The 26,200-nt window shown below is 36.6% G+C and overlaps 1 pseudogene; it reads right to left on the bottom strand.

The window, feature by feature from the left end:
- Positions 1-24,863: 24,863 nt before the first annotated feature.
- LOC125778541 (small nucleolar RNA U3) lies at positions 24,864-24,994 on the bottom strand (annotated as a pseudogene).
- Between the last annotated feature and the right edge of the window lie 1,206 nt (positions 24,995-26,200).

The following is a 26,200-nucleotide window of genomic DNA, read 5'->3' as shown; positions in this document are numbered from 1 at the left end:
GTCATAACAAACCACTACATTAGGGGTATTCTCTTGCTCTTGCAAAACCCGGTGCACGGTGCAAGCATTGCAAATTTACAACGGCACAACAACAAACACACGCAGAAAAATATTTGCAAGGGCTGTGAACTATGTCAGACCAAAACCCGTGTATATTAGCGTGCAATGTCACACGCAAAAAATAAAATTTGCAACCCTGTTGTAGTTGCCATTTTACATAATGACATATAACGTCGTTAAATTGTTGAGAAAGATAAATTTTAATTAGATTTTATAATTTCTATTTTAAATTATAAAGTTTTGTTACAGTTTTTTTTTTATTAAAAATGTATGCAGAAGGTGCGCCAATTCACAATAGTCTTGCATAGTAGTCATTTACAATAAATTGACTGAATCAGTCGCTCATATATCACTAGATTCTGCAATGGGTGCTCTCGTGCCCTTGTATATTTTCGGTGTAGTATTTTTGCAATCTGCAATCTTTGCAAGAGCAAGAGAAATACCCCTATTAAAATAGAAAACTTTAATTTTGCACAGGGGACCGCAGTAGCAAGAAGCACCAGTGGACAAAAAATTTTGAAAAATTGGTCATGGCTTTGTCGGCTAATAGCTGTAATGTAAAAATCTCTTGAACCATTAAAGCTACAACAAACAAATTTGCCGAGTACAAATATTATAAGAACTTCTAATAACAATGAAATCGGATGTTAACCTCGCTCACTCTCCATATAACGGTACTGTTATAAGCTACTAAAAGCGGGTTAAATCAATAACTAAATACATCAGAGACATTAATTTTTTTTTTTAAATATGACAGGGCTTTAATGGAACCGGGGTCAAAACTGGATGCCGTGCGTGATGCCACGTCCAAACTGTTAAGTTATCTTAATAAAATTTAGATAGCTCGTTTTCTTATAACCTTAACTCTTCCTTACTTGTTTCTCGTTTTCACATCCCTCGTTTTCAATAAGCGGCGACTTCTAAAAAATCAGATTGTCTTCTCTTGTTTTATTTTTGCTTTACATCTGTTAAGTGAAGATTTCCTGAAGGTAAAATCATGAATTGCCTTCTTTCTCATTTCAAAGATTTTTGGGACACTTTTAGTGACGTCACATAACAGAAAGAATAAAGTATCCTATCCGATCAACACGGTTCTGCACGCGCCGACTCGTTTCGTACGGAACTCGATACTCCCACAGCCCTCGATCGACATCTTTATATCTAAAAACAGACTATAATAAGTTTGACACGATGTTTGTAATACCCAAAAGGTTAGCCAAACAAAGTTATAATATTGTTGAGTTGTGTAATCAACGAGCTTGATCAAGCGTCAAATATGTACATATGTACGATTTTGTAGCTACATTGCCAGTATGTATTCCGAGCCTACTTCATATGTCAAATGGTAGCTCTTAACTCTTCCTCTCTCTCATCGATTTTTGTGATTTTGCTAATTTGTGTATTTAAATTTTCATAAACCCAGTTTACATGTTTTAACAAGTGAACATTGCAGAAGTCCAATTCGTCAGTATTGACAGGTAAATATAAAATCAGATGTAATATAGTTGTAAATTGAAGAAAAACTGGGATTACTAAATCCCCTTTTGTACACTATAGCGTTTGTGAGTATTATTTCGTATGAGTAAGAGACTATCCCAAGCTTGCGAGCACATATGTATGTACGAGTATATATTGTTAATACACACCAATCTAGATTAGTTGTAATGTTATAAAAAACATGTTGTAAGAGTATAAAATATTATTTATATAATACATATAAAACAAGTGAGGAAGAGCTAAGTTCAGGTATAACCGAATACTTCGTGCTCTTAAAACTTACCAGGTCCAAGGCTGGAGAAGTATCTTCATGTACATAAGGCGCATATGAACCGTTATAAGAAAAACACGTTCCTTAAATTGTATTAAAATAACACACATATTGACCGATAAATGCAGTATAAAGTCACCCGGAAGTTTGAAAATGTTTATACAGGGTGGCGCAAAAGTGAGAAGATGCTGTAAATATTGCAAATGACCTCTAATGTCAGTTCTGTTTTGACATTTGTGTAGTAAACACATGCAAAATACACGTAAATATACAATGGTACGCTACACTGCGTGCCACAACCGATATGCTGAAGGATGCATTTCCCGGGCGTCTAATCTCCCGTTTTGCACTGGCCATCAAGATCGCCTGATTTTACCGCTCCAGACTTCTTTTTGTGGGGCTTTTTGAAGTCGCGGGTTTATGTCAGCAAGCCTCAGACTCTTGCAGCTCTTAAAGACAATTTCCGTCAAGAATATGAGCCATCGCCAGAAGTTCTGGCCAAAGTGATGGAAATGCCATAAAAAGGGTTCAAATGACAATCAACTGTGGCGGCGGCCAGTTACATGATATCATATTCTCGACTTGATGTAAAAAAGTTTAAAAGACAAAATAAAAATAATCTATAAGCAGAATCAAAGTTTTACATTTTTTAAAAAAAGTTTTTCATTTTCCAAAAAACATCGGAAGGTTATTTTGGCGCCACCTGTTATAAGGTATGGGGGGGCTAAGTAAAGTATTGGCTGGACTCAACCCATTTTTGACACACAGATATACTACTATCAAGAAAGGATTATAATTGAATTTTAATTATATATAATTATTATAGCTCATTCAGAGACCGATATTTTCGGTAAAAAGTCAACTATAAGCATATTGGGCTCACATATTTAGTACCTAGGGCTCAAACAGTTTTGCTTCGATTTAGGCAATATTTAGTTGTAAGGTGGCCTCAAATGCACAGATTTATCCTGATATAGTATAATAATTAATTCTTGATTTGTATACAAGAAAGTGAAAGCTTCAAATTGAGTTTAAAATCATGTTATATGAAAAATAAAAATGCCAGGTGAATGTCATGTGCCAAATTTGATTGGAATTGGTCGAGCGGGCCTCGAAATATGTGATTTCACCTAAAAGTGAGCGGTGCCATGGCCATCGTCCAATTTTGATCCCGGCTTTATCAAAGATCTCTCATGTCATTGCATGTAGAATTTAATGTCTCTATCGTATTTAGTTATTGATTTTTATCGTTTTTAGTAGTTTTTAACAGTACCGTTGTACCGTTGCACATTGGATATCTGTGGCCGAAATTCAAAATTTCATGTTGTCTGATTTGAATGAAAATTTCACAGTTTGTTACCAACTATCTATACATTATTTTTCCCAAAGTATTAGGATTCTATCTGCATTAGTTTTTTATCCAGAAATACCCAAAGTTTGGTGAATGTAGAGAACATCAAAATTAGCAAAAAATTTACTCAAAGTCAAATCATTGATACAATAAAACAACTATTGAAATTCAACTTGTTATTATTTTTGATTTATAATATATATCAAAGAAAAATTTTGCATCAAAATCCATTGAAAAAAATAATGCATAAAAAATTTTGTGGAACAACATAATTTGGACGTCAAAAATTTCAATGTTCTTCAAATTCAAAGTGGTGCATCTTTTTTAGCGCTGTCTACCGCTGTCGACATACATATACCGAATTAAAGCCTGAAGTCTCAGCTAAACGATAAAAAAAATTCAGCTGCCCCAAATTGCCCCCCTTGAAAAAAACAATGTCAGAATGTCACGAAGATGTAAAAAAGTTGCTAAAAGAGACTTGATAAAAGAGAATTTTAGTTGTATGGGAGGTGGGCGTAAAAGTGGGGGCGGATATTATTGAAATTTACCACCAACATATATAATGTCAAAAAAAATGCTATGTACCAAAAAATCAGTGCTGTAGGTCAAAAATTAAGTTTCACCTTATATGGGAGTTGGGCGTAAAAAAAAAATTTTTTTTTTAATTTTTTCATTTTTTTCTTGATTGGAATCCAGAAAATAATGATGTACCAAATGTCATTGTCCTGCGACAACTCCTTATATTTTTAGCCGCAGTATGCACTAGCAGAAACCTATGAGCGGCATTATCATCCGATTTCATCCATTTTGGTAGTGGTCCGATTTCTCCCATCTTCGAACTCGTACATTGCCAAGAAAGCGAATACCAAGTTTTATCAGGATAGCTAAATTTTTACTCAAGTTACAGCTTGAACCGACGGACAGACAGACTTTATATCTTTCTCGATTAGTTTTAGGTGAAACATACAACCGTTAGGCGCACAAAACTATTATGCACCGTAAGAACATGTTGCAAGAGTATAAAAATTGTACTTAATTCTTACGACAGTTTTCAGACAGTTGTCATTATCGATTCTGAAAAGTTGGATTCAAGTCAAAACGGTTTTTACTATTCGCCTTCGGGCAATTTCAGTGGGGTTCTAGATTAATTCTTCCTCCAGTCGCTTTAGGGGGGGATTAAGGTTTTCATGGAAAAAAATGAATTTTTTGCGAATTTATTTCCAAAAATGAGGATTGAGTAATTTTATTCGAACCTCTTGTACATTATTCAGCACACTTTTCACAATATAGGGTAATTTTTTTTCGTCACTTTTTTTTATAAATTTTGGAAGCGTTTTTCTCAAAACTACTTTTTCAAAGTCCGTGTTGACCGTCATTTCAAAACCACTTGACCTATTCATTCCAAACTATCTACACATTTTTGACATATAAAATACCTCCCCCCATCATTTATTAAATAAGACGTTGTGGGAGAAGCTCGGTTACCGACTTATGCTTCAATATTTCTGCATGAACCCAATCTACTAAAAATTTAGTATAATGTAATTTTAATTCTAGCTGTTGAAGTAATATTTCTATAGTTTACTAGTTTTAGATCTCGCCGTATAAAACAAGGGTATAATAGGGTTATTGTTGTGTGTTTGAGCACGTGATTGTAGGGTAAGATAAGGTAAGTATGATTCTTTAGAGTTCTCTAGAAAAATGCATTTTATGATTGTTTCACAGCTATATCACCACCAGCTGCGCATTCGGTTTTTGGTCGTTAAATTGAAAGTAATGCTTAAATTGTTGATAGATTGTTGATTAGTTGAAAATGAGATGTAGTGAAGTGTTATAAATTTAAACCGCACAAGCCCCGACAAAATATTTATCTTTGGACGAATAAGAAAAATAAAGCGTACCACGAAATAGAGGTATTTCTACGACCTGCACAGAGGCGGGTGCGTATCTTAACTGCAACAAGATAGTGGTCTCGAAGCGTGCGCACATCAAAACACTGGAGACGTCTGATACAACACGATCGATCTGGTTGGTGGCATTTCGAGCCCGAGACATCCAGGTATCTTGGACATTTTTCCTATGGTGGAATCTAGTACTACAAATAAACATATTACTCAACCCATTTAGAGACGACGGAGTCTCTCTCCCATCACAAGCACAGAATGTGCACTCCTTTATATGGCCACTGTAGTAAATGCCACACCGCCAAATTGTGTGGTTACATTAAAAACGAAAAATTAAAAGCAGTTCCTAAATTGACCAGTGGTCAGAAAGTTACCTGTATTGAGTTTGGTTGAGAACACATTACGCTTAAGGGGTTAAGGGTAGTCAGAATTTTCAAAAAATTATTTTTGTTTTGCATTTTCGTTAAGTGTAATTACTTTAAAAATATTCTTAAAAACTTCACCGTTTTCTCAAAACTATGTTTTTTGACCTGGTGACAACTGTAACTCGAAAACCGCTCAGTAGATTTTAATGAAATTTATACAGCTTTTAGAATACATAATAAACTCGGGCCTGATCGAAGGATTTTTATTTTTCCAAAAATTTCGATTTTTTAAGACCAATTAACTGTTGATTTTTTACCAAAAAATTAGAAAAAAATTTCCTGAGGTCGCAATTTTGTTAATTAAAAAAAATCCCTCGATCAGGCCCAGGATTATCTATTTATAAAACTAATTTTTTTGTCCGATTGATTTTAGATGAATCTCCAAGGACTTATGGTTGTCACCGCAAGTACCTTCTCAGAGTGGTTGGTTGCTCCCCAGATCAAAATTCCTTTGAGTGCCTTTGAGGCCATCATGTCAGAAAGGTGTATGTAAATAATTAAAAGACAGCACTGTAGAGGAGTTGAAGAATGGCGTTTTGAGAGCTTGGAATAAAGTTCAATAGATACGCTTAACAAGTTAAAGAACAAGATGCTTCAAGGGATTGCTTCTTAGGGGAGACCAAACTAAGTACTATAATAAAAATAAATTAAAAAAAACACATATTTTAATTAGTTAACAATAGTGGTGATATACCTGTGTATTATTGTAGTTGTGACACAATCATAAACAGCATTTATCTAGGAAATTGTTGGTTGCAAATTGTGATCCAAATCATTTTGTAGATTTCATCTTACCCTGACTCGGTGTGTATACCATACATACATATTTTGTTCAAACTTACACACCAAGTGCGCACAAATCAAAGAGCGCGTTCATGTGTGATAAGCTATTGTTCTTTTTCGCCCGCTGGGGTACATTCAAATTAACTTGACCGTGTCATCAATTTTTCACGCTATTTTCCCAATTCTTTCCATTTTCAAGTTTTCCTTAAGTCTAAATATTCTTAGAGGGTAAATGCTTCGTGAATGCACTTATAAATGTATGTATGGAAAATATCTTATTTAAATTCATATGCATATCTTATTAACTATGGTGAATTTAGTTTTACTAAATAATTTAATGTAATAATTAATACAATAATAATGAAAGTTAATCGAGTTTTTAAAATATCGTCACCTTAAATGCAAAACACCGTATGATCAAAACTTTCAGAAAATGTTGTTACGTTATTTTGATTTTTAGATTACGATATATAAAAACGTATTTATTATCAGGATGGTTTTTTCAGTAGAAATATAATTGAAGATAAAGAGGCCGAACCTCTTCCCGATAGCCCCTCAGCTTTCGCAGAAATCTTTCTAATCTTTGGCTTTCTTTATTTTCATCTTGTATACGTACTATACATGTATATGTAGTCATTACTAGGACTATTTTTCGTGAGTTTTATTAAAGAGTCTTTTACATGAACATCTGATATAGTTGGTTTCAATGTCCACCTCTATGTTTTTCTGAGTTTTTGGAGGAAATAAGTGTTCAGAGGTCATGAAGGCTCCTATGAAAACTTCGGAATAATCCTGAGCTGTCGCGATTGGAAGAGTTGATCGAAGCTTCCTACAGTACAGATCCCAATTGGTGTTTCTAAGATTACTGAAAGGTCTACTAGTAAGCTAAATCTAATATACATACTTATAAAAAGTGATGCAGTGGTTGTTCAGAACCCATCAATCCTCTTACATATCGAATATATGTACATATGTATGTATGTGTTCTTCCTTAAAAAAAAAATGAAAAAATTACTCATCTCTAATAAGCCATTGGCACTATTTGCGTTAAGTTTTATTTCCATTTGTTGATAAGGGTAGGTGTGGATGTGGTTCGAAAAGTGGTCCTTGTAAAAAATGTCAACCACCAAATTTGATTACCATCGGTTGATCGATATATGAATTTAATTATAGGGGTGGTGTTATACCCATTGCTCAATTTAACATACCAGCCCACTTTATTTTTTTATGGTTAAATATCATGGTTCTGAAGTTTTTCGTTGGATAGTTATCGTGCATTTGAGTTTTGGCCGCAACTTTTGTATGGGAGGTGTGCATGGTTACTATCAGATCTCATTTACATATGTATTTACATACCGGTAAATATAAAAAAAAGTGTCAGAAATAATTGTTTTTACAAATTTTTGTTGACTTTGTCTCCTTCTTTTAGGACCAGACGATATGAAATCCGCATACAATAGCTCAATTCGGTTACTTATTCTGCATGAATGTACCCATATCTAGCTTAACAGACCTGTACTGTAGTGTAGTGTTCTCAAAAATACTGCACTCATTCTTTGCTGTAAAGTATACTTCTTAGGGCAGAAGAAGATAGTACAGCATTACGTGAGTGAGTACTACATTTGTCTTTTTTAACACGCTGTAGATCAAGCGAAATTATAAGGACAGCTTGTGTGTGCTATTATACAACTGTGCAGATGAGTTCAGTATTTTTCAAGACGTGCATAAACATGGATTGTAGGGAAAACAACATTCGTGCTATGAACGCACAAGAAAATGTATAACTTCTGATATATGGACGGACGACTTCTTCAAAGAATCCTACATATCACTGACGATGCATTACGTCAAAGAGGCCACACTTAAAAACCGCCTGCTAGCAGTAAAATAAAAGGTTGGAGTCTCCTGTACTGGTAAGAATAATAAAATGTTATTGGTTACGGTGGAATCTATGTATATTTTATATCAACATTTCTTAGGCAATGAAATTATAAACAAAATTAATAGCTTTTACGCGACTTTGTGATTTGCTGATGGACGATGCAATCATTGTAACTGACCGAGAAGCCAATATGAAAGCCGCTTTCAACGAACTGAGTACATTACACTGTGTAAACCACTTGCTTCACAATGTGATTGGCAAAGTTGTAAATGAGGTACCCGAATTGCTGGATCTAGTTAACCGTTGCAGCTAGCTTGTAAAGTATTTCAAAAATCTGGTCAAAACTCGACATTAACAACAACCCTAAAAAGCTACTGTCCAACTCGTTGGAACACGATTTTTAGCCTATGTACTTAAGTCGGTTGAGTTAAACTGGATGTAAATTTCTCAGATTGCGATAAAAAAAAGAAATATGTAGAATTCAAGATATTAATTTAAGTAATATTAGCATTTGATATACTTTAAAAAAATTCTTAATATTGCCCTATTTTTATTTCCACCCACAAATAAATTGGCAAAAGACACAGACACAGAGTTAGAAAAGGAACAGGATGTCAAGGACATTGAAGAAATGATGATAGATATTAATATATATGTATTTACATACATAGCCAAAATGATGATATTGAATTTTTTTTATTTTGTTGTTGTTTGCACTAACAGTATGCCTTATATTCAAGCTGAAATTCAAACAATTCAAACGTATAAAGAAATTAATAAAGCTTACAGTGAAGATTTTGATCAAAAAATGATGAAGGGCGTGGCACCGCCCATATTTTGGTACTTTTTATACTCTTGCAACAAGTTGCTACAGAGTATAAATATAGGGTTACATATACATATATAAATAATCAGGATGATGGGAAAGTTGAAATTCAGTAGACTGTCTGTCTGTCCGATATTTTTTGAAAAAGTGGGAGTGGCACCGTCTTCTAACAAGTTTAATGTACATACACCTAAACCACTTAAGCTACAAAAACCAAATTTTCTGAGTACAAATCTTATAAGACTTCTACTGACAGTGTGAAAATGAATGATAACGGAGGATAACCCCGCTCACTACTAAAAACGCAATAAATCAATAACTAAATACGCCATAGACATGAAATTTAACCACCTGGATGGTATGAGATAGTTTTATCCCGGCTGGTGTAAAAATTAGACGATGAGCATGGTACCGTCCACTTTTTGTTGAAATCTCATATCTCGGGACCAGACCAAATGATTTCGACAAAATTTAGTACGTGGCATTCTTACTACACCTACTTCCCATTAAGCGCAATTTTAAATTCCGCTTGATTCGTTAAGTTACCAGTACACAAATCAAGAAGTAATTAATTTAACGGGACAAAATTTTGCACGAATAATGTCTTTAGTGTATGCCAACTTATAACGAAATTTTTTTTAAATCCAATAAAAACTGCTCAACTCCATCTTCTTTTGCTTTACTGGCGTAAACACCGCTTACGCGATTATAGACGAGTTAACAACTGCGCACCAGTCGTTTCTCCTTTTCGCTATGTGGTGCAAATTGGAGATTCCAAGCGAAATCAAGTCCTTCTCCACTTGGTCCTTCCAACGGAGTGGAGCTTCCCCCGTCCAATTGGACAACATGATGTAGCCGCTGTCTTTTAATACGCTGAACTATCTAAATGTCGTCGCATATCTCATACAGCTCATTGTTCCATCGAATGCGATATTTCGTCTTGCCCTCGTTCACTACCAGACCCATTTGCTTTGCTTCCTTGGCCAGTCTGGAGAAAGCAGAACTAACGGCGCGGGTGTTGAGGCCAATGATATCAATATCATCGGCATACGCCAGCAATTATATACTCGTACTCTTATAGAAGATGGTACCTTCTTAAGTTCTGCAGCTCGAATTATTTTCTCCAAAATTAGGTTGAAGAAGTCACATGAAAGGGAAACGCCTTGTCTGAAACCTCGTTTGGTATCGAACAGCTCGAAGAGGTCCTTCCCGATCCTGACGGAGCTTTTGGTCTTGCTCAACGTCGGTTTACACAGCCGTATTAGTTTTGCAGGGATTCCAAATTCAGACATCGCGTCATAAAGGCAGCTCCTTTTCGTGCTGTCAAAATCAGCTTTGAAATCGACGAAGAGGTGGTGTGTGTCGATTCTCCTTTCACGGGTCTTTTCCAAGATTTGGCGCATGGTGAATATCTGGTCGTTTGTTGATTTGCCAGGTCTAAAGCCACACTGATAAGGTCCAATCAGTTTGTTGACGGTGGGCTTTAATCTTTCACACAAACGGCTCGATAGAACCTCATACACAATGTTTAGGAGACTTAACCCACGGTACTTGGCGCAGATTGTGGGATCTCCCTTTTTGTGGATTGCTCAGAGTACACTTATATTCCAATCGTTGGGCATGCTTTCGTCCGACCATATTTTACAAAGAAGCTGATGCATGCTCCTTATCAGTTCTTCGCCGTTGTGTTTGAATAGCTCGGCGGCAAACCATCGGCCCCCGCTGCTTTGTTGTTCTTCAGACGGGTAATTGCTATTATACTTATACTTTCACTGCCATTCAGCCGGCTGGAGAAGTGTTCCTTCGATAATTTCAGTATACTCTGGGCATCGGTCACTAGATCACCTTTGGGGGATCTACTAGAGTATGCTCCGGTGACTTTTGATTTAAAATGTCGGTCAATGTGTGATACCTATAACTGAAATTAAGGAATAATTCTTCTCTTATAATAGTTTGTCCATATGTCATAAATGGATTGAATCGGACCAATACTCCCCAATAAGTATTAATATAAGTTTTTCGAACTTCGCGCTGACTTTGTACCACACTAATCGGCGAATATTTAAGTTATCCCAAAGAAAATAAGAGAACTTGTTTTAGTATAACATTGTATCTTTATGTCTAAAATAGATAAATTTGAACGAAAACTTGGCCTATCCCCTATATAGCTAATATCAGGCTTTTCCAACATCCGGCGGACTGTACGTTTAATCATTGGACTTCCACCATAAATTATTTCTTTGGCTTTGATTCTTGCAAATTTCAAGAGTTTAAAATGTTCGGTTGCACACGAACTTAGCACTTCCTTACTTGTTATTGTATATTTTATTTTTATTTTATAATTTTGTCTGGACAATCTTATGGCCCACTGCTAAATTTCATCTGACTATTTCACTTTCCAGTATGCAAATCAAGCACCAATAAAAGTTTTCGAACTTGCAGTTTACCCTATACCGTATATATTGGCCAATACTTATGTGAGTTATCTTAATTAAAATTTTAATTTTGTTGGCCCATTACTACATATAACGATTTTCGTTATTCTTACAAGCTTTATGATGAAGTATGTGAGTTATGTACTTTATATTGGACGCAACGTTACGGTGAATGGCGATCGCTATCGTTCGATGCTAACAAACTTTTTGTTGCCAAAAATGGAAGAACTGAACTTGGTTGACATGTGGTTTCAACAAGATGGCGCTACATGCCACACAGCTCGCGATTCTATGGCCATTTTGAGGGAAAACTTCGGACAACAATTCATCTCAAGAAATGGACCCGTGGCCACCAAGATCATGCGATTTAACGCCTTTAGACTATTTTTGTGGGGCTACGTCAAGTCTAAAGTCTACAGAAATAAGCCAGCAACTATTCCAGCTTTGGAAGACAACATTTCCGAAGAAATTCGGGCTATTCCGGCCGAAATGCTCGAAAAAGTTGCCCAAAATTGGACTTTCCGAATGGACCACCTAAGACGCAGCCGCGGTCAACATTTAAATGAAATTATCTTCAAAAAGTAAATGTCATGAACCAATCTAACGTTTCAAATAAAGAACCGATGAGATTTTGCAAATTTTATGCGTTTTTTTTTTTTAAAAAGTGAAGTATGTGAGTTACTTTATACTATATATTTATAAAATTTCTAGAAAATATCCTCTCAAGTATACCTGAGCAATGCCTACATTAATCATCCCGTATCTTGTTTTGCCACAAGCATGTAGTATATATTACTATATTTTTATACTCAAAGTTGCTAAGGAGAGTATTATAGTTTTGTTCACATAACGGTTGTTTGTAAGTCCTAAAACTAAAAGAGTCAGATATAGGGTTATATATACCGAAGTGATCAGGGTGACGAGTAGGGTTGAAATCCGGATGTCTGTCTGTCTGTCCGTCCGTCCGTCCATGCAAGCTGTAACTTGAGTAAAAATTGAGATATCATGATGAAACTTGGTACACGTATTTCTTGGCTCCATAAGAAGGTTAAGTTCGAAGATGGGCAAAATCGGCCTACTGCCACGCCCACAAAATGGCAGAAACCGAAAACCTATAAAGTGTCATAACTAAGCCATAAATAAAGATATTAAAGTGAAATTTAGCAAAAAGGATCACATTAGGGAGGGGCATATTTGGACGTAATTTTTTTGGAAAAGTGGGCGTGGCCCCGCCCCTTACTAAGTTTTTTGTACATATCTCGGAAACTACTATAGCTATGTTAACCAAACTCTATAGAGTCGTTTCCTTCAGGCATTTCCATATACAGTTAAAAAATGGAAGAAATCTAATAATAACCACGCCTACCTCCCATACAAAGGTTATGTTCAAAATCACTAAAAGTGCGTTAACCGACTAACAAAAAACGTCAGAAATACTAAATTTTACGGAAGAAATGGCAGAAGGAAGCTGCACCCAGACCTTTTTTAGAAATTGAAAATGGGCGTGGCGTCGCCCACTTATGGACCAAAAGCCATATCTCAGGAACTACTCGACCGATTTCAATGAAATTCGGTATATAATATTTTCTTAACACCCTGATGCCATGTACGAAATATAATAATAATAATACCCGACGGTTACCCTCCTCCCGCCCAACCGACGCGAGGGGCGCAAACGCGAACGAGCGGAATTAGCCGAGTCATAAAACGCAAGAGAGTTTTAATCGTTGCGATCTTAAGCTGCTCAGCTACAGAAACAAAAATTTCAACAGCCAAAATTAAGAACTAAATTAAAGTTTATAATTTTACTTGTTAAGAGTAGATAAAATAATGTTTTTAATTGTAAAAAGTGAGTCTGTTAAATCAAATGTGCTGGAATGAAAATTGAAATCATGACATATACGTCGGAATGGTTCGTTTAACTCAAAATTTGTTCTAGAAAATTTTAAAAGTAAGGGTAGAGCGAGCGGGGACGTTAAAATTAATATCAGATAAGAGAGACGGGCTACAGACTGACCCATTCATGAGTTTTACAAGAAATATTATACCAAGCATCTCCCTACGACTAGCGAGTGTCGGGAGATTTATAAGTTTTAAACGGTTAGTGTAAGGGGGAAGATTTAAACTGGAATCCCAATGCAAATGATTTAAGGCAAAAAGTAAAAATTGTTTTTGAACGGACTCTAACTTATCCGAATGGACTTGGTAACTAGGGTTCCAAACCACAGAAGCATACTCTAATATAGGCCTCACCAGAGATGTAAAAAGAATTTTTGTGGTAAGCGGATCTCTAAATTCTTTAGACCAACGTTTAACAAAACTAAGAGCGCCTTTAGCTTTAAAAACCGTGGAAGATACGTGAAGATCAAAATTGAGTTTGGGGCCCATAGTTACTCCCGGATCAACAAAACTGCATACTTTCTCCAACCTAAAGTTTTGTATTGTGTATGAAGTTGGGTCTACGGATCTACGTGAAAAGCACATTGTTTTACATTTTTTAAGGTTCAATGGCATGTCATTTCTATCACACCTAGAAACTAGGTTGTTTAATGTCGGTATTCTGCGTGAGACGATTGTCTCATGTCTCTAATAGTGACTATAGTAATTTAGTGATTCTGTTAGTCAGGAGTCTCATTTTGGTATTCTGGCAGTTACAGTATAGTAGTATACTGTAAAGTAGTATACTATATTTGCCAGAATACCAAAATGAGACTCCTGACTAACAGAATCACTAAATTACTATAGTCACTATTAGAGACATGAGACAATCGTCTCACGCAGAATACCGATAATAGTCTGTTTGCAACTGGCATCTTTCGTTGTTTGAAGTATACGTATTAAAAAGTTTTACATCGTCAGCATATAATAAGACTTTTGAAAACTTAACAACAGATGATATGTCATTAATAAATAACAAGAACAGAATTGGACCAAGATGGCTACCTTGTGGAACGCCTGAAGGAACATTGATTATGTCAGAAAAAGTATCGTTAAATAAGACTTGTTGAATTCTATTGCTAAAGCGGCCCACTCACGACAAATTTGTTTGACAAATCTGTTTGAGTTTGAAGTGGTTTTTGTCGTGAGTGGGCATGTTGTCAAACGGATTGAAGGTTTGCGACAAATTTCAAAAACTAACAACCGATTTGTGGATTCGTTTGTCGTGAGTGGCGTGGTTTGCAAACATTTGGTCAGTTGCTTGAAATTTTTGCAGAGTAAACATCAGCGGATAAAAAAATGGCAAGCGTGAGCAAACATTTTTTGGAAGAGTTTATTGAATTATTTAAAAATGAACCGGCCTTATGGCAATGCAAAAGTGAAAATTATAAGAATAAATGCCAAAAAGATAAGTCGTGGAAAAATTCAGCTCCATTGAATTTAATAGCTTTACATGTGAGTGGTTATATCTATCACATAACCACTCTTTCATCCATTCTTTCTTCATTATTTTTTTTTTTTTTTGCATTTGGCTTTTTTCGCTTCATGCACTGGTGTATTACTAGTAGCGCAATTACATCATCCGCGTTATAATCAGACATGTTAACTCCGCGAAGCACACAATGGAAATAAAGTTTGTCAAATCGGTTTGTCGTGAGTGCTCAACCGTCTTCAAACAGATTTGTCAAACAAATTTGTCGTGAGTGGGCCGCTTAAGATAAGAAGCAACCCATTTTAGAAATATTGGTTGAAAACCAAGAAGATCAAGTTTATTCAAAAGAAGTGAATGGTTTACTTTATCAAAAGCTTTACTGAAATCTGTGTACATAACATCAGTATTCTAATCATCAATAGATTTCCATGATAAGCACGATAAATTGAAATCTCTCAAAACAATCATGGAATCAGTATTATTAGCCATTGAGGAAACCTTATTTATTAATGAAGCATGCTGCAAATATACAGGTATGTCCGAGTGAGGCGGTATGTAAGATAAAGGTAAGTAGATATGGCCACTATTAGCGCAAATACGAATGCACTTAAATTCTATGAAGCCTGCATGCGAAACATCGACTTCTTCAGATGGAATTGAAGAATGAACAGCAAACAAGACACCACCTCCTTTTCTGTCCAGCCGGTCATATCTAACGATTTGGAATTCGCTGATGAATATTTCATTATCAAAAATGTGAGGCTTTAGCCAAGTTTCCGTGAAAGAAATGATTTTAAGGTTACAATGAATGCTCTTTAAATACAAATCAGCAAGTTTTGTATTAAGACTTCTAACATTTTGATAATAAACAATCAGCGAATTATTGTTAATTAATTTTTTGTAATACTGGGATTTCTTGGCAATGTGGTGATAACTACTGGGGGCTTATCACGTTTGTACTCGAATTCGCGCACAAAGACCCCCGATGGCCAGAATGAGTTATCAAGCATCAAAACTGTCTGCGGATACGTTGATTTTAAACGACGAAATATCTCTGTTGTATTTGAAATTAAATTTACGGATGTCTGTATCTTCCGTTTTTAATTTCGACGAGATGTAATTTTTTATATCGTCGACTGTGGTATCCGCGCAAGTCTCGAGACAAATATTGCCTTTTTCCGCGGTATTACCACTAAGTTTTTATTAGCTGATTTGGACGTATTTGCAGGCGGATCTTGGGAAGTTTTCCGCTTACTGTGTTCAGTAACAGTTTTCACTGTGTCCTGAGCAGACGGAACTTTCTCACCTTGAGGACAAGAGGATGACAGATTAATAAGGTCAATAGTGGGTGGGGGCATTCGTTTACGTTTTGATGAAGGTTTTTGATTCTCTTCCTGAACATTTAGGCATTTAAATGATTGAAAAAGCATTTCATAATGCCTAAATTTTTCAGTAAGGGTTTCAAGCTCATGACCAATCTCCTTGAAACCATTGCGCGCTTGCTTAAAGACTTTAAACAATTCAATTTCAGTTGGTCTGCATTTTAAGCAAGGCCAGCGCAATCCCTTACTGTCCAGAATTGAATCCAATATCCTACCTGTCAGTCCAGCACATTTAAGATGGGCAAGCCCATCACAAAGCCAGCAAGAAACAAAGCGTTCCGACTCGCCTTTTACAGAGCAGTTCGGAAAGTTACAAGTCATAATGAGTAATAAAAACAAAAAAAAACAATATTAAATAGAAATATAAAAATGGTAAATAATAAATAAACAACGAGCAATGACAAAAATTTTTATGACAAATGAATGCAATAAAAATTGATGGTTATCAAAGATAACAACCAATGTAGCGAGCAGTTTGAGATGCACTGTAATACGCGAAAAGTAAGAAACTCGCGAACAACTGTGGACAAAGATGGAAACGAATAAAAACAAGAAAGAAATTTAAGTAAGCAAAGTAAATTAACACTAACAATTGCACTACTTAAAATGTAGCACAACAACAAATTTAAAATGACTCGGCGGAATAAATTAAAATTAGCCAACACACAATTACTAAATATCAATTGATTCAACAGCACAATATAACACTGATACTTATCGTAAAAGATCACTTAATCCAGACACTTTCAAATAAAGTTTTAAATAAAATTAAACAAATTCGCCAGAGCACGAAACAAAGCACAGCTGAACACGAGAAGGGTTGCCAATTTTTGGGTGAAATCGGTTCACAACCACGCCTTCTTCCAATATAACGCTATTCTGAATTCCATCTGATGCCTTCTCTGTACAATATATACATACATTAGGAACCAATGATGATAGGTAAATGACGGATAATGAAATCTCGATTATCACTTTATCATGCGAGGGTATAAAATGTTCGGTTACACCCGAACTTAGCCCTTCCTTACTTGTTGTTAATGCTTTCCAACTTTTGCTTTTTACTTGACTTTAAACCGTACAGGTTGATCAGAATGTGTGACATTTCAATGAAATTATATGGATAAGTTCCCTTGAAAATTATATGGTTCAATCATTTGGTTGTCGTTTCCAAATAAATTCAATATATTAAATTTCTCTTGTTCAGAATATATCACATTTTTCTCATTTAAGGTTAACTTAATAATAATATTAGTTGACGCGTTTAAAATACATATGTAAATAAAACTAAGTGAGTACATGATCTTGAATATAGTATAAAGATAATGAATACCAAATTTGATTGTTAAGCATTCACGGTTTCATTGAAATATGAACGAATAATATACATAAGTACATTTTCTCAACAACCGAATTTAGTCCTTCCTTACTTGCTTAGTATCATTTTAGCATAACAGTGTTCAGGTCAAAACTTCTTCTTTCATAGTTGCGTTTTTGGGTGTGGAACCTAATTAGTAATCGTTAATTTAAAAGTCATTTTTTGTTTAACCGTACCTAATATAGATATACATACATATGTATATATGGTATACATATATGTAACTCCTCAATTAACTTTTGATGCCGTCTGGTATTTTAACAGTTATTAAGTTTAGTATTTTATGTATTACAATACAAGAGTAAGCATGTGTGCTCGCCATGCTCTGTACGAGCCGGCTGAGTTGCACTAAATTCCGTTTCGTGGTTATTTTCGTAGCTATTGCTTTTGACGCTGTTTCTTCAACCGTGAATTTTTCATTGTTTCGGTTTTCACTGCAAAGGCTTTGTCTGCGCTTGCGAGTTCCCGGAGCGCATATGTATGTACAATATGTACAAGTCTGCAGAAGAGTAATAGTACATAGTACAAAAGCTTACAATAAAGATGCTAAATTATGCTTATGCTATTCTTGCCATGGGATTTGTTATGAACTCAATTATCAAATCAAAGTTTTTAAAATAAAATGATTTCACCTTAGAAGTCATCAGTCAAAACTGGTTCTTTAGCAATTTGAAAATAAACTTTTATTTATGTTGGAAATGTTACACATTTTTCGTTTCAAGTAGTGATTAGTGATATTTCACTACCGATGATTTTTTCACTGTGATTGAAAAATCGCATATCGCAGTTGGTAATATTTTTAATTGCAAGTGTTAAAAACATGTTTTAGGTATATACATAAGTTTAGACTTTTAAAAAGTAATCAAAAGTTGCAACAACTTAAGAATTTTTTAAATTTTATTTTATTTGTTGTTAAAACCAAATATGAAAGCTTTCGTGGTGAATTTAAAAGAGAAATTGAGTACAAAAGTGTTCATATTTTCATTGTTTTACTTGCGATCGCAATAGCGAATCCTCATTAACCCATTACTTCCCCAGCATCGAAATCATTGGAATTTTTTGATGAAATTTGTAACTTGGGGTCTTAATACGTTAAGAAAGAAGAATATGAAATAAAAAATAAAAACAAACTTGATTGATTAAATTACTTGTCCTACCTTCTGATTTTTCCATCCATGAAAAAGAAACCTTTCGTCCAAAATTTAGCAGAGAGATGGTCTCATCTTTATAGACCTGGTTGTAAATAATTCAGGAATTTACTAGAAACATATCTAGAAAACGGATTACTACAGGCCAGTACCATTTCTTGCCTCTAAAACGGATTGGATATTTAGCAATCAACCAATAGTGTTTATTCACCCCGCCCATGTTTTTATTATAATTATGAATAAGTCTTGGCTGATCTACGGCTACTTTCGACTTTTTTTGTTTTTGAGTACCTATTAGTTTTAACAAAAGGTTCAACAGTGTCAAAATTAGTCAAAAGACATACTACATTGTTATCATGCCATTTGATGCATAATATTTCAATGTTTTTATCAAAGCGATGATCAGAATAACCTATTTTCTGACTGTACCCGTAGCTCTGAACCCTTGAGTTTTAAATCCACCAACAATTGTATATTACTGAAAAAATTATCAAAGTGGACTACATGCAATGTAGACTATACGCAATGATCGGTACACACTTCAAGTAACTTTTTTACCACTGTTGAACCCAAGCCATCGCCAGTATTATCTGCGGTTTGTGTTTCTTTGCTGCATACTCGTATAACGAAAAATTATAACTGAATCCGCTGACTCCATACAGTGCTCAAAGTTTGTATCCAAACCTTACTGGTTTTCCTTTTATAAATTGTTTGATTCCGTGATGACCAAAGTATTTGACGATCATTTCATCAACCGCTAAATTAGATTCAAAAACCCCAAACTTAAGAAAAGATTCATTAGCTTTTGCGATAAACGGGCGAATTTTGAAAGCTTTGTCAGTGTTATCGATTTTCGAGTTATCATTGAAATGTAAATAGGGCTCAATTTTATCAAAACGATTGCGTGACATTGATTGTTCAATAAATGAAACGTGTACATCATCATCTCTACACCAGTAAAGTTATCTTTGAGGCAAATGGTGATATGAAGAGAAAAACAAAATTGCTATGAAGACTTTTAACTCAGTCACGGTGAGACTAAAGTTCAAGTAATTTTTATAATGTTTGGCATAAGCTTCTGTTTCTTGAACAATATATTTTAAAATCTCGTCACATAGTAAGTTTTCAAATATTTCTATTCCCTTCCAACTCCGTTATCATGTTTTCCAAATATTGATTAGCCGTATTAGATCCCGGTTGATTATCAGAATAAACTGGATCACACTTACCCCGCTGTCTTACTTGCCCGAGATGTAGTACTTTGATTAGGTTCACCTGCTTCAACATTGTCAACCGTACATGAAAACTCCACTTGACCAGCTACATCAGACACAGGTAAAACTCCCATATCGTCATTAGGACCTTTTTCTATGTCTGTCATTTCATCCACTTCGTCTGGAGGTAATATGACAACATCAATATCATTCAAGTCCTCATCACTTGAATCTTCGATCTCTTGTAGATCATCTGCAATTTCGGACATCTTCAAGGTCTTTTTTATAATTTTTTTTTTACTGGGTCCATAATCTATAGACAATAAAAACATGTAAAGGCAAAAGGTTAGCAAACAGAAAAGGGTATAGATACTTACTTTTACTATTTCATGAAAGAACAAAATCATAATAATTTTACTTGCCTTCGTCAACCACTTTACTATCAAACCACCAATATTATTCACAATTTTTTAACTCAGATGTAGTGTGTTTGACATAAACCTTTCGAATAATGTGAACACTAGACACGCAACACACGAAACAATTGATGTACAGGTTCGGACTTGCTTTCGCGGCAAATAGTAAAGGGAAGTCCCCAGTGTCATATTTATAGTACGGCTTATTTCGAAAGCATGTAACATGATTCCAAAATTTGTTTTGCTGCTTGTTTTATATCTAAGGTATTTGGTTAAGGTCTTAGAATAATTTTTATAAACTTTAGAGTAAGTAGATATTTCTTTGATGTTATATACAATTAAAAAAAGATTGGTCTTCTTGACCTTACAAAATTAACCAGTTTTAAAAGTCATATTAAAATAATGTTAATATTTTTAATAGCGAGAATATAATAATTACCCGCCTGAAGAACAACAAAGCGGCGGGTTCCGATGGATTGCCGCCGAGCTATTCAAACACGGCGACGAAGAACTGGTGCATGCATCAGCTTCTTTGCAAAATATGGTCGGACGAAAGCATGCCCAACGATTGCAATATAAGTGTGCTATGCCCAATCCATAAAAAGGAGACCCCACAATCTGCGCCAACTACCGTGGGATTAGCCTCCTCAACATCGCATATAAGGTTATATCGAGCGTATTATGTGAAAGATTAAAGCCCACGGTCAACGAACTGATTGGACCTTATCAGTGTGGCCTCAGACCTGGTAAATCAACAACCGACCAGATATTCACCATGCGCCAAATCTTGGTGTTTGAATACCTCGGCCGGCAATCCGTCGGCCTCTGCTGCTTTGTTGTTTTTCAGGCGGGCAATTGCTATTCGAACTTCTTCATGATCGGGTAATGGAACGTCTGCTCCATCGTCATCGATAGGTGTATCGGATTCGCCTTCTCCTGGTGTTGTACGTTTACTGTCATTCAGCAGGCTGGATAAGTGTTCCCTCCATCATTTAAGTATGCTGTGGGGATCTGTCACTAGATCAAGGGGGTTCTACAAGGGTATGCTCCGGTCTTGAAACCTTCAGTTAGCCACAGCTTTTCGTGGAATTTTCGAGCATTACCACTGTCGGCCAGCTTATCAAGCCTTTCATACTCACGCATTTCTTCCTCTCTCTTATTTTGTCTGCAAATGCGCCTCACTCCCATCTGCAATTCTCGGTATCTATCCCATCCCGTACATGTTGTGGTCGATCGTAACGTTGCGAGGTAGGCAGCCTGTTTTCTCTCCGCTGCGGACACGGCACTCCTCATCGTACCAGCTATTCTTTTGCCTTATCCAAAGAGCAATGGTTTTGTTTGCAGCTTTACGTAAGAAGCTTGCAATGCTGTCCCAGAGTTGTCTTATACCGAGTTGTTGACGAATGCTCTCAGAGAGCAAGAGGGCAAGTCGAGGAAACAATCGTTCGGCTGTCTGTTGTGATTGAAGCTTCTCGACGCCGAACCTTCCTTGTGTTTGTTGGCGTGCGTTTTTGCTGCACAGAGGCGGGTGCGAATTTTGGCTGCAACAATATAGTTGTCCGAGTCGATGTTAGGACCTCGGAGCGCACGCACATCTAAAACACTGGAGACGTGTCTTCCGTCTATCACAACATGATCGATCTGGTTGGTAGTTTTTCGATCCGAAGATAGGCAGGAAGATTGATGAATTTTCTTATGCTGGACTCTAGTACTCCAGATAACCATATTTCTAACCCCGGCGAAGTCAATCAGTCTGAACCCATTTGGGGATGTTTCCTCATTGAGGCTGAATTTACCGACCATTGTACCAAAAATATCTTCTTTGCCCACCCTGGCGTTAAAGTCGCCAAGCACGATTTTTTGCATCGTGACGGCGGCATCTCACATAAGTGAGCTCCAAGTGCTCATAGAAGATATCTTTGATCGCATCGTCCTTCTCTTCCGTCGGGCTGTGTACGCAAATCAGCGATATGTTGAAAAACTTCGCTTTGATGCGAATTGTGGATAGATGTTCATCCACCGGAATGAATGCCAAAACTCGTGGACGGAGTCTCTCTGCCACCACGAATCCCACACAGAATTTGCGCTCCTTTATATGACCACTTTATTAAATGCCACAAGAACCTACTCGTCTCAGTCCTTGTCCCGTCCATCACATTTCTTGGATGGCGCTGATATCAGCCTTTACTTTTACGTGGTCATCAACCAGCTGATCAGTGGCACCTTCCCAGTTAAGGAACTGGACCCTCCAGGTGCATCCCCTTAAATCTTAGTCCTTATTTCATTTGCCATGGTCGTCATCAAAAGGGGGTCTCTCATCCGAGGCTGATTGCTACTTTTCATTGGAAGTGTTTTTTAACGTGGCGGGTCCCAACCCCAGAGCACAACCTTATGCAGGAGATGTTTCACCTTCTCACTTTAACTCGCCTTCTAACTGATGTTCTTAGGCTACCCAGAGGATACTTGGTCAAAGAGCGGAAGTCGTGAGCTGCTTGAGCCATATGTAAAATAATCGTTTTTGGCCACTTCCAAGTGAATGGCAATCAGAGAACTTTCCTCACTTGCGTGAACTTCTACACATGACTCCATCCTCCCAGTGTGGCTTTAGACCTGGCAAATCAACAAACCGACCAGATATTCACCATGCGCCAAACTTTGGAAAAGACCCGTGAAAGGAGAATCGACACACACCACCTTTTCGGGAAGAGATCAGGAAGGGCCTCTTCGAGCCGTTCGATACGAAACCAGTTTTCAGACAAGGTGACCCCCTATCGCACGACTTCTTCAATGCTGCTGCTGGAGAAAATTATTCGAGCTGCAGAACTTAATCGAGCAGGTACAATCTTTTATAAGAGTGAATGCCGATGATACTGATATCATCGACCACAAACACCCGCGCCGTTAGTTCTGCTTTCTCCAGACTGAACAAGGAAGCAACGAAAAAAGGGGCTGGCAGTGAACGAAGGCAAGACGAAATATCTCCTGTCATCAAACAAACAGTCGTCGCACTCGCGACTTGGCTCTCCCGTCACTGTTGACAGTTATAACTTTGAAGTTGTAGATAATTTCATCTATTTAGGAACCAGTATTAACACTACCAACAATGTCGCCCTAGAAATCCAACGCAGGATTGCTCTTGCCAACAGGTGCTACTTCGGACTGAGTAGGCAAATGATAAGTAAAGTCCTCTCTCGACGAACAAAAGCCAAACTAATTCCCGTCCTGCTATATGGTGCAGAGGCTTGGACGATGACAACAACCGATGAGTCGACGTTACGAGTTTTCGAGAGAAAGGTTCTGCGAAAGATTTATGGTCCTTTGCGCATTGGCCACGGCGAATATCGCATTCGATGAAACGATGAGCTGTACGAGATATACGACGACATTGACATAGTTCAGCGAATTAAAAGACAGCGGCTACGCTGGCTAGGTCATGTTGTCCGGATGGATGAAAACACTCCAGCTCTGAAAGTATTCGACGCAGTACCCGCCGCGGGAAGCAGAGGAAGAGGAAGACCTCCACTCCGTTGGAAGGACCAAGTGGAGAAGGACCTGGCTTCGCTTGGAATATCCAATTGGCGCCACGTAGCGAAGAGAAGAAACGACTGGCGCGCTGTTGTTGACTCGGCTATAATCGCGTAAGCGGTGTCTACGACAGTAAAGAAGAAGAAGAGAAAATAATATTATAATAGGAAAATAGTACATGATATAAATTTCTACAGAAATAATTAAAATAAAAATAAGGTGCGTGAAGTCCCTACGCGCGGATGAAGTTATACTTCTTAGTTATATTCAGAAATGCATATCATTTTGTATGAAAGAAAAACTAGAAAATTTAAATTCACATTTTATAAATTTATTATGCACATAAAATGAAGGAATTTTGACTCGGAAAGTAGTTCCGTCTCTTCGTTGCGGAAGAGAATATGCAGCGTAATCATCTCTCTTTTGTTCTTCGCCAATTTGGCTGCCGGGTTGACTTGTGAAGATCAATTTTTTGTTGGTGACATATTCATATGTGTACGCATATGTATGTTTGTATGCTTGTGATTTATTTTTTCGGCAATGTATGCAAATATATGTACATATAAGTATAAATATTTTTCTTACTAATAGAAATTAAAATAAAGAAAAATACTTATTTTTATAGTATACGATGTTAAAAGCAAAAAATTAAAAATTTATTCTGTCGGGATTCGAACCTGGGACCTGTGTTAGCATCTTGACCTTCCAAGCGCTTACCACCAACACCACCATTGACAATTAGGTTGCGCTGACTTAAGTATGATTTGGTTATGAATGCAAGAAACATACGATGGTTCTAATAATTTTGTTTAAGTATAGAAATATACATACTTTGTAGAACATTTGCTTTCGCAATAAATTTATCACAGCAATATTATGTATATGTTTATGTATATTGCTGTGATAAATTTATTTTCTATTAGTAAGAAAAAAATATTTATTAGTATTGATTTCCAAAAGCACAGAAATGATTCTGTGAATTTATTCATTAAAATCGCCACTCAGAAGTCGTTTTATCCCTTGTAAGCGAGCGATTTTCTTAAATCTCACGCTCCCAGATAAAATGATAATACCTCGTCCTCGTGGGTCAATTTCAAAAACCACAGAAATGATTCTGTGTGATTCTGAAAGGCCAACGCAGAGTATTTCAATTAAAAGTAACATAAAATAGTTGAGAATTCGCAGAAAGGCAAACGAAAGAAAAAGAACTATAACTTCAATAATGCACACGCATACAAAACATACATATGCGCACACATGTGAATATGTCACCAACCAAAAATTGAAACATTGTTCTACAAAAACAACAACAGCATAAGCATGGAACATTGTGTTGTGTTGTTGTGTCGGCCGAGCTGTGCCGAAACAAACGAATCGCCGATTGTCACCGCTTCGCTTGCTGCTCGCACATCTTCGCAGACAAGGTTGCGTTACATTCATATGGATGGAGCGAGGTTGCGCAACTTTGCGTTACTTTTATATGGAAGGTTGCGCAACCAGAATCTATCGCAACCTTTTCCGGCGTCGTATAAGAAGTATAACTTCAACAAACGGTCAGTTTTGAAAGAAAGAAAATATTTACTATGGTGTCCTATAAATAGGGCAGTGGTATGGTATGGGTTAAGCGACATCTTCAATTCACCGTCTTGTTCCTCCTTAACGAGTCAAACAGACTTTAAAACTTTTTAGCTAAAATTTTTCGGTTTTAATTTAACGGCGTTTTGTGGGCGCGGCACTAGTTCAATTACGCCCACCTGAAATACCGTTCTCACTTGTTCGCCAAGGACCACGAGTACAAATTATGGTATTCAGATTGCCAATGCGCAAAGGATATTCGAAAACTCAAGGGTACTCATAAAGTTTGTGAAGAAAGCCAATATCATTACACTTAGTAAATGGGAGCCGGGGTAGTAGCGATCCGATTTTATCCATTAACTATTATCATGCCACATACTAAATAATGTTCTTTGGGCTTCACTAAAGCACCTCACACACAATCAACAATCATTTGGAGCAAAGTCAGCCGAATGTTCGCAATCATGGTAAGGGTTATATGAGGGCTAGGTCAAGTTATCGTATCTATTTTATGCACAATAATACGAGGTGTGTTCAAAAAGTATCGCGAATCGTAACTGACAGTTTTCTTCGATTGCAGGGGCGTGGTGCATCTTGAGTTCTTGCCACAGGGAAGAAAGGTCAATAAGGAATATTACCTGCAAGTTATGAGCAATTTGCGCGAAGCAATCCGCCAGAAACGCCCGGATTTGTGGAAGAATAAAAATTGGCTTTTACACCACGATAACGCCCCTGCTTACACATCGTTGCTTGTGCGC

This window comes from Bactrocera dorsalis, chromosome 4 (assembly GCF_023373825.1).
Source record: "Bactrocera dorsalis isolate Fly_Bdor chromosome 4, ASM2337382v1, whole genome shotgun sequence".
Lineage (NCBI taxonomy): Eukaryota > Metazoa > Arthropoda > Insecta > Diptera > Tephritidae > Bactrocera > Bactrocera dorsalis.
Note: the sequence above shows the minus strand (reverse complement) of the source record. Positions and strands in the feature narration are given on the sequence as shown.